Raw genomic sequence first — 10447 nt, forward strand, 5'->3', positions numbered from 1 at the left:
TTGCAATCTTTAGTCAGTGGGGGGGGGACGACCCCAAAACCTGCATCTTAAAAGAAAAGAGATTTATTTGGCTCATAGTGTCAGAGGGTTTAACCCATGGCTGGCTGGTTCCAAGGCAGAAGTGTCGTGGTGGAAAGGCGAAGCGTAACCCACCATGGTTAGAAGGCTGAAGGAAGGGAATATCTGGGCCCAGGAATGCACCCTTCCAGGTTATTGCCCCAGTCACCTACCTCTTCCAGTCAGGCCCTTTCTCCCAATAGCACATTCAAAGTTACTTTTTTTCTTAAATTTCACAAAGTATTAATAGTTGCCTCCATATCCAGAATCTAAAATTAAGTCACTTTCTGCCATCAGTTGTGAGATGTCATTTCATAGTAACACTTTTACTTCATTTTTGAATCAAAAGATTTTATTAACAAGTATCAAAATATGCAATCTTTATATAGCTATATCCTTGTAAAAATAAAACAAGAACAATTTTTTAAAAACCATGATGAAAGTAAGCAAAATATTTTATGATGTAACTCTTGTTCTTTATTTCTCTGAAGAATTTGTTTTTATTTTTATTTTTTTAATATGATTTTTTTTTCTTTTCGGTACTGGGGATCGAACTTGGGACGTTATGCTTGTGAGGCAGGTGGCAGAACCACTGAGCTAAATCCCCCCACCTTTCTTTAGAGTAGGAAAGGTTTTGTTTTGTATTGCTTTTTGGTATCAGGGACTGAACTCAGGTGATCGAATCACTGAGCTAAATCTCCAGCCCTCTCCAAAGAATTTAAGAAATAGAGACCGATTACCTTTTCAGGATGGCAGTCCTTAAAGGTAGTACATAGTTCAAATCTCTTTTGTTTTCCACTCTGTGGAATGACTTCAAAAACTGATCCTTGATCACACCAAACTTTTGGTTTTCATGTACAGCTCTGGCTGTATTTGTTCCATTAAAAGTTTTTCCACACAGATGTACTTATTTTTCCATTCATTACCATCAGGCTTTGGAATGGCTCTACAAACTGAAATTATTTGACTGCTCCAGTCAAATTCTGTAGCATAATATTTAAGAAAGCCTAGTAGAAGGACCCAAAACTTGATTCATTCTTTGAGAGGTAAGGAGGAACAACATTATGTTGAGCTTGATGTACACGGTGCAGCTGGATAACAAGACTAAGAGACTCTGGGTACATTTTTTGGAGGGATGGAAGGATGGGTTTAATAGGGCCATAGTTTGTAAATAATGCAAAGCCATCAATATGTAGCTCTTGCCACTTACAGCACCATGACTGGCATTATTTATCTCATGGTGACTTGCCCATTTCATCACCAGCACTAATGGAACAACTCCATTTTCAAGGTGTGCATAAGTTTCAAGAAGGAATGAGTTTCACATTCTAAAGATATTGTTTACATTTAAGTCAAACTCCACACAACTGAGTTTATTGCTGAACTTCACAATTGGCACTTTTGCTTGAATCGGCTGAGGTCTCTCAATGCAGCCAGAAAGTCTAGTATAGAAGAGTTTATGAACTCACATGAGTATATGTCATACTTCTGATTTATCTGAAAAAAATATGGTTTTTACCTCTTTAGCACATTTAAAATTTACACTATAATTCCAGACTACATTTAAAGTATGAAACCATTTATTCTACATTTTAAACTACTAGTTTCATGTTTTTCTAAATTTAAATTAACATTCTCTAAGGTGAAATGTTTCTTTTGAATGTCAGCTAGCAGCTTTTGATCAAAAGGTATTTGATTCTTCAAGTTGCCTGAATTTGTTATATAAAAAAACAAAAACTCTGCTGTACTTGGAATCCTGTGATCCAGTAAAGGGATTGGCAAACTATAACCCACAGGCCAAATCTAACCCACTAATTGCTTTTGTAAATAAAGTTTTATTGATAAAGTTATATTCATTTGCTTACATATTCTTTGCAGCTGTTCTCACCATACAACAGAATTGAATATTTGCTACAGAGCTTGTATGTCCTGAAAAACTTAAAATATTTACTATGTGGACCTTACAGGAAAAGCTGGTGGGCGAAGAGATTCAGCTAACTTCTAGTGCTTAGTATGCAGTAATTTTCTTTCATTACCATGTCCTTTTCCTCCTCATGAACAACATAGGTAAGAGGTATTAAGCATCACAATACTGAGCTCAACATGATTATTTTAGTAAATACTCATGCAAAATGCATGATTTTTCAGTTAATGAAGTTAAAGCCTCAACTTCCAGAATATGTAGCATAATAGACAAGATGGAAAAGAAGTGAGGCAACAAAGAAAGCAGAGAGAAAAGATTGAATGGTGTTTCAAGGCAAGAAAAATATAATGGAGTAATGTGAATGTATATGTGAAAAGCAAATGCTTTGCAAAGAGGAATGCTTTGGTTTGCCTCCGTAATGTTAACCCAAAGACCCATGTGTTGCAGGCTTGATCCCCAGCCTTTGGTGCTCTTGGGAGGTTGTGGAACCTTTAGGAGGAGGGGGGCTGTAATGAGGTCATTGAGTGTGTGCTCTTGAAGGGGATGTTGGGGCCCTGAACCCTTCTTCCTTCATTTTTTCATTCCCTGACTGCCAGGAGGTCAGCTTCCTCTTCCATGTACTCTGTGCCATGAGACACTGCCTTGCAATACACCCAAAAGCAGTGGAGCCGAGTGACCATGAATAGAAACCTCCAAAGTGTGAGCCAGAATAAACTGTTTCTCTTTTCATTATCTCAGCTGTTTTGTTACAGTGATGGAATATTGACTAATATATGCAGTGCCGGGCTTTTTCACTCTTTCTTGTTATGTTATACAATGCCACTAAAATATATGTTCCTTGAGAACTGGGACTTTATTTTTTACTGTTTTATTCTTTGCATACAGAATACTGAATATACAAGAAACAATTGCTGAATAAAAGAATATTCACTTGACTATGAGAACAGTGGGAAAAAAGAAATGATGGGACAAGAAATAGCCTTTGTCACAAATACAAACCACTGTCTCTGGCCGAACTCCTTTGGATCATTTGGATATATTGACAATTGAAATTTATCTAGTAATCTAATGGGTAATAAGTTGAGATTTTCATGGAGTTAAGTATTATCATAATCCTTCATTGAAAGTAGGTGTCTAGTTTTTCCTGTTTGTATTATTCAAAGATACTTTGTTATAAATAAAAAAAATACAAATTAGTGAAGTAAAGAACAGCTTGATAAAAACATTTAGTCAAGAATTCTGTTCATCTCTCACTTCTTTTGTTTTCTAAATGTTAATGTCATTCTTTTCTCACTGTAGACTGCCCTTTTCTGGGCTAGAGAAAATAGATCCCAACAATCACACCTCAGTCCTCCATAACTAGGAGGACTATTTCATAAATAGAAACCTCTCTTCTTCATAGGAAAAGAGTTTCATCTAATTCATCTATTACTACCGCAATTACCATTTCTTTTATCATATCCCATTTGCTTCTCTGCTTTACTTTTAATTCATTCCCCTAAGTATTTTAGGTCATCTCCTTACTGAAAATCTGTGAGAATTCCTAAATTCTTTCAGGCCAACATCCAGCCTATTTGTTTTGCCTGCGTGATATACTCTGATTTCATTCTACTTAATTCCCATATCTGTATAATTTGTATATCTGTACTCTCTTGCTCCCATATAATCATAAATTTAAGCCATGGTGTTTAATTTACCTGACATTCCCATACTTGACATTAGTGGTCCATTTCCTGTTGCTATAACAAAATATCTGCAATTGGGAGATTCATAAAGAGATTTATTTAGCTCATGATTCTGGAGGCTGGGAAGACAGAGACAAAGTAGCAGTATCTAGTGAGGATGTCATAATATTTTAGAAGGAAAAATTGAAAACAGGCATTTCTGGAAGAGACAAAACATAAAGGCTTTTTGACTTATAACAACTTGCTTCTTAAGTAATGAACCCATTCTGGAGAAAAGAGGTATCAATCTGTTTCACAGACCTAATCAACTGTCAAAGTTCCTACTCAGTTTTAACACTGTTAAATCAGCAGTCAAATTTTAACACGAGTTTTGGTGGGCACAAATTACACCCTAATTGTAACATCTGGGTAATGGCATTCTCTCTCTAGAATGACTTTTCCTTCTTTATTTTCTTCATCAACTCTTATCTGTCCTTAAAAATTAATCTAAGGCATGAATGACTCCAACTCTCTGACACTTTCTGCCTTTTCAGTCTGCAATAGGTGTTTTTCTTATGGGTTCACATAGAACTTTATTTTATCTTAACATATCACTATCACTATCATATAACAGAGTATTTTATCATCTGCAATTCATTGTCTCATAAACTAAGAGCATGACCTTGACAGCAAAAATTATTTTGCATTTTTATTACTGATATATTTATTACCCATATATTACAAACATTTGTTGGGTGTATGCATGGTTTCAGAGAGTTACATTAACAAATGAAAGAATATTTTCCTTTGTTTCATAGACTTTAAATTTCAGAGTTTGCCATGCTTTAATATAACATGGAAAGATATATTCAGTTGAAAAGATATTTTCAGAAGTCTCAATTAAAATAATAAGCCTGAAAAACAGTTGCAGATAATGATTAGCAGTGTGAGCATGAAAGTCTGATAACTAAGGTTTACAGGCAACTACAGCAGCCTATCAACTTCATGACCTGAGAGCCTTGGGATTCAGGCAGGTTATAAAAGCTCAAGGATACCCAATATCTAGGGGGCCATTTTGAGAATGCAAATGCCCATCCAGGTGGCAGGCCCAACAACTGTGCTCCTGGCTTAGACCTAAAAACAACTCAATTCCCCAGAGGCCTTGGCCAAAGCCTCGTTTGGCCTTGTTTTGCTTCCATAACCATCTGCCAAGAGAATTGGAGGGAATTACAACAAGGAGTGCCTTGGCAGACCATCTTGTCTGCCTATTGGCATTAGCCTCAAAGTGGACCTCAAAGTTTTCCAGTAAATTTGCTTCACCTCCTCTCAGTTATAATCTTAGCTTAGTACTATTTGCACAAGGACAAAGGAGACTTCCCTTCTGAGCCATGGGGACATCTGAGCATGTGGAGCTCCATTTTATAGCAGATCTTGCAGGTGCCCTGTCTCAGAGCTATTCCTTCTCTGCAGAAGCCCTGGAGTTGCCTTGTTGTATAGCGTCCTGCCAAGATATATATTTGAAGAGGGTTGCAAGCCTTTGTCCCACAGAAGATTGTGAAGGGTCATTGAATCCCAGCTCCTGCCCCTCTCAGTTATTGTATGGGAAAAATCCTGCCTACACAGGATAGGAATCATAAGAGAGTTTTGCACACTGGCACCACCAAGTCAGGTTTGCCAACATCAGTCCTGTTGCAAATTAAAAAATAACTGTAAAGCTTAGTTGCACAATTATGCTGTGGGAGATATTTGGCCAGGCAGGGGTCTCACTGAAAGATAAGCCCATCTGATTCAGTATGTTGCATGATTGCAAACCTGTCTTACATTAAAATTTCAAATGGCCTCTGGCATTGGCTCCTGTGGTCTGTGGCCTGGGAACAGTTCTTTTTTCCCACATGGGGACCAGTACCTCTGTAGGCTGATGGCCTGACTTTAGTTCCACTGAGTGTTTTGAAATAGTTCTGCCTATTCCCAACTGTGGTGTTAGTGTAGACCTTATCATCACCTGGGTACACACTAGGGGACACACCTATTCATTACTGTGGAGAGAGGCCGGGAGATCTTTGTGTTTACTGTTGTTTTAGTCACGTTCTTATTACTAGGGCAAAGTATTTGACACCCACAGCTTCAAAGAAGAGAGGTTTATTTTGGCTCATGGTTACAGTCAATGGTTGTTGATTGCAATGCAGGAAGGGCATGGTGGAAATGTCTATTGCAAAGGAAACTTGCTGATGGTGGCCTAGAAGCAGAAAGAAGGGAGGACTCTGAAGGGAGGTCATGCCCCTAGTAACCCACCTCTAACCTGGCTGCACTTCCTAACTGCACACTCAGCTGCTAAGATCAACAGTTACTGAATTCACTGATGAGTGTAGTATACCTTACAAACATGTGAAGTTTTGGGGATGACTCTCCAGACCTAAACCTTAATACTTAGCCCCTAGTCCTCACAAGACTCAAGTCTATCTCACTGTGCAAAATTCATTTATTCCATCTCCAAGAGTTGCCAAAGTCTTAGTTGTTTCAGCATTGGCAAAAAAGTCCAAGTCCAAAGTCTTCTCTGATACTGAGGACAAACATTTAGCTGTATGCCCCAGTTAAAAAAAAAATTAAATACCGCCAACATACAAAAGCACAAGGTAAACATTCCATTTCAAATAGGGAGTAAATGGGGAAAAGAAAGGGATTGGACTAAAGCAAGATTGAAACCCAACAGAACAAACGTGATCTCCTGTAGTTCCATATTCAACACCCAAGGCAAATCGTGGCAATATGTAGACTTCAAACAGCTTGGGTGGCCCCAAAGCTATGGCATTCTGGTAGCAGTTCTCATGGCTTCTCTCTTGAGCTGGCTTTGTTCCCTACTGTGGCTTTCCTCAGCAGATATTCAATGTTTCTGGATTCCCTAAATCCCTGGGGTCTCTACTGCACTGTCAGGTTCACTCTCACAGCTTTGCACAGTACCTCTTAAGGGTATCCTGAATAGCTTCCCAGGCCTTCTTCTGGAAACTAAATGGAAGCTCTCTGACTCCACAACTCTTTCATTCTGTATCCCTATAAAACTCATGATGCCAGGGTCGTTCACCACCTTGAACAGTAATGTGGCCCCTTTATATCTTAGTTCCAAAAGCATTTGAGTGGCTGGATGGCTGAGCACTGTGAACTGAATCCCAAAGAACAATTCCCTAGGTGGGCCTTCTTGAGTAGGTTGCCCTGCGGCTTCCATCTCAAAGCAAAGTCTTTCATAGAAGTTTACCTTTACTCTTTTATACCCCCAAGCTAGTGAAGGGTGGAGTCTTGCTGATTCCTGAGATGCCCTAAAGCATAATTCTACTGTCCTGATGCAAAGAACTTTCAATTCTAATCTTTTCAGTAACTGTTCTCTCTGTTGCTCCAACTTCGCAGGTTCTTTCTCCCTGATAAAACAAAACATTTTAAAGGGGCCTATTGCTAATAACTCTTACTACAAACTTCACTAAAGGCAGCAAGTAGTGCCCATGCTGCAGCCTATATGCTGAGCAGCCTTCAAATTTCTTCTACCAGATTAATCTGCCACCCTTAATCACAGGTGCCGGCAAAGTCTGAGGACATGGGCAAAATGTAGGCAATTGTTCTGCAACAGCACAACACATATGGTCTCAAGTTTTAATGTCAGTGTCATCCTGGTTCTCAACTGAAACCTCCTAGTTGAGCCTTTACTCTCTGCATATCTATCAGCATCCAAGCCTTCTGAGATGTGACCAAAACCTCCTATCATTCTTGGCTTACAATATTCCATAGGGACACCCAGACCTAAACTATAGCAACTGTGGACTTGAAATAACTTTGTAATTTAGTTTCTACCCGGTTCAACCACAGAACAGGGTAGTACAGTCATATGTAGTTAACCAGAGTGAGCCTGCTCAGAGACCTTGAAGAAGTCATGCCTGTCAGAGAACCTGAAAATAGTCCTTACTTCTGTGAATCATGAAACTGAAGCTCATCGTAGTTGTAGCCCCACAGAGAACAAGGTCCTAGATACAGTTCAGTTCATTAATGGATGAAATAGGACCCACACCCACTAGAGCCTGTAATATTAAGCTCACTAACCACAATCTGCATGTCACAAGACCTAAATCCACCTCCACTCAACAGTGATCTCAGAGGCAATTCCATTAGCATGGAAACTCAACAGGACATTTTAACTTTCCAAACCTGTCTGTAAATACTGAAATAAAAGTTTGCACTTCCTTCATCTGCCCTGAAAAAAATACAGGTTATACAGATAGCAAAGAATCAGGCAAACAGAAAGCGGGATTGAAATGATCATATATCCTGACCAAGTAGACTTTATCCCAGGAATGCAAGGTTTGTTCAACATATGCAAATCAATAAATGTAGGAACAAGACATTTTTTAAAATTGAGTTTATTGGTACATTTTAGGGATACATTACAGTTACATTCATTGTTGGGATCTTGTACCTTCACATGACAGTTCTTGGTTCTCATTTTTTCCCATTGTCCCTGCCCTCCCTGCACCCTCTCCCCCCTCGCCCATTTACAAACACTCTATTTCCATCTTTTTATTTTCTCACATTTTTTTTCTTTTCCCTTATTACCCTTCCGCTACCCATCCTACCTTCCCTACACCTTTAGCCCTTTTTTTCCCATTTCACAATGTCAGTTATCTCATTAGGATCTTAGGTACTTTTACAGTTTATTCACACCAGAGAAACTATTTGGTATTTACACATGTGTGACTTATTTATTTCACTTAGGAGTATATCCTCAATATGCATCCATTTTCCTATGAATGAATCTAATTTCTCATTCTTTATGGCTGTGTAGTATTCCATTTATAGAAAACCACATCTTCTTTATGCAGTTTCTAACTGATGGGCAAATGGGCTGTTTCCAAGTTTTAGCTATTACAAACTGTGCCACTATAAACATGGGTGCACATATATCACTGTGATATGATTCTTTTAATTCTTTTGGAAAGATACCCAGCAGCAGAGGGATGACTGGGTCAAATGGAACCTCCAGTCCCAGCTCTTTGAGGTAGCTCCTTATTGATTTCCATAGTGGTTGCAACAGTCTGCACTCCCACCAACAATGGAGAAGGGTTCCTTTCTCCCCACAACTGTGCCAACATTTGTTACTGTGTGATTTCTTGATAGCAGCCATTCTTTGTGTGGTGAGGTGGAATCTCAGTGTTGTTTTCATCTGCATCTCTCAAATGACCAGTGATGTGAAACATTTTTTCATATATTTACTTGCTGCTTTTACTTCTTTGTCTGAGAAATGTCTGTTCAATTCAGATGCCCACTTTTGAATTGGGTCTTTATATTTGGGGGGGGCTGATTGTTTTGAGTTCTTTATATATTCTAGATAATAGTCCTTTTTCTGAGGAGCAGCTGGTAAAAATTTTTTCCCGCTTTGTAGGTTGTCTCTTAGTTCTGTTGATGGTTTCTTTTGCATATGAGATCCCAGTTGTTGATTCTTTCTGCTAGTTCTTGTGCTCCTGAGGATTTGTTCATAAAGTCTTTTCCTATGCCAATGTCTTCCAGAGTTCTGCCTAACTTATCTTTCAGCAAGTTTAGTGTTTCTCTTTTAATATTTAGATCTTTGATCTACTTGGATTTTAATCTAGTGCATGGTGAAAGATAAGGGTCCAGTTTTAATCTTTGACAGGTTGAAATCCAGTTTTTGCAGCACCATTTATTAAAGAGGCTATCTTCCCTCCACTGAGGATGGTCAGTTCCTTTGTCAAAGATGTAGTAGCTGAGTACACCTGGATTTGTTTTTGTGTCTTCCAATCTGTTCCACTGATACTCAGATCTCTTTCTTTGCCAGTACCATGCTGTTTTTTATCACAGTGGCTTTGTAGTATAGTTTCAAATTGGGAATTGTTACACCTGGTGCCATGTGTCTGTTGCCTAGGATGCCTTTTGCTATTTTAGGTCTCTTATGGTTCCAGATGAATCTTTGGATTATTTTTTATAGTTCTGTGAAACATAGTGATGGAATTTCAATTGGCATTGCATTGAATCTGTATAACAGTTTTGATACTATGGCCATTTTCACTATGTTGATTCTTCCTACCCAGGAGCAGGGGATATCTTTCCATTTTCTTATATCCTCTTTGATCTCTTTTTTCAGAGTGCTACAGTTTTCAGTTAGAGGTCTTGTGCTTCTTTTGTTAGATTGATTCCTAGATACTTCATTTTTTGGGATGCTGTCATGAAAGGAATTTCTTCCCTAATTTGTCTCTCAGTGAATCTGTTATTTGTGTACAAGAAGGCTATTTATTTTTGGGTGTTAACCTTGTATCAAGCTACTCTACTAAATCTGTCAATTAAGTCTAGAAGTCTTTCAGTGGAGCTTTTTGAGTCTTCAATGTAGAGTATCATATCATCAGCAAATAATGACAATTTAACTTCTTCCTATCTTTATTGCTTTAATTTCTTTCTCTTGTCTAATTGCTGTGGGTAATGTTTCAGAACTATATCGAAGAGGAGTGGTGATAGTGGGCATCCTTGTCTAGGGACAAGACAAATTTGTTTACTATAACCACTCTGTTCCATATAGCACTCAAAATATTAGCGAGATTAATTGGCTTGATCCAAGTTTTTTTCTTCCACCATTATCCTAAACCCTGAAAATCTGTTTCTGTACTTGTTCCTCAGACCTATATGTACCTGTAAGAATTGGAAAACCCTAGATATTCTTTGGAAATATAGCGGACCTCCTCAGGGTCACACTTTGTACTTCATCTTTAGAAATCTTCTGAAATTTAAGCCTGATTATAGACATACAGGCAAAACT

The 10447-nt window shown here is 38.3% G+C and overlaps 1 pseudogene; it reads right to left on the bottom strand.

Moving 5' to 3' along the window:
• Positions 1 to 793: 793 nt before the first annotated feature.
• Positions 794 to 7622, bottom strand: LOC104876646 (annotated as a pseudogene).
• Between the last annotated feature and the right edge of the window lie 2825 nt (positions 7623 to 10447).

Source organism: Fukomys damarensis, unplaced genomic scaffold (genome assembly GCF_012274545.1).
Source record: "Fukomys damarensis isolate Sample0158 unplaced genomic scaffold, DMR_v1.0_HiC HiC_scaffold_15, whole genome shotgun sequence".
Lineage (NCBI taxonomy): Eukaryota > Metazoa > Chordata > Mammalia > Rodentia > Bathyergidae > Fukomys > Fukomys damarensis.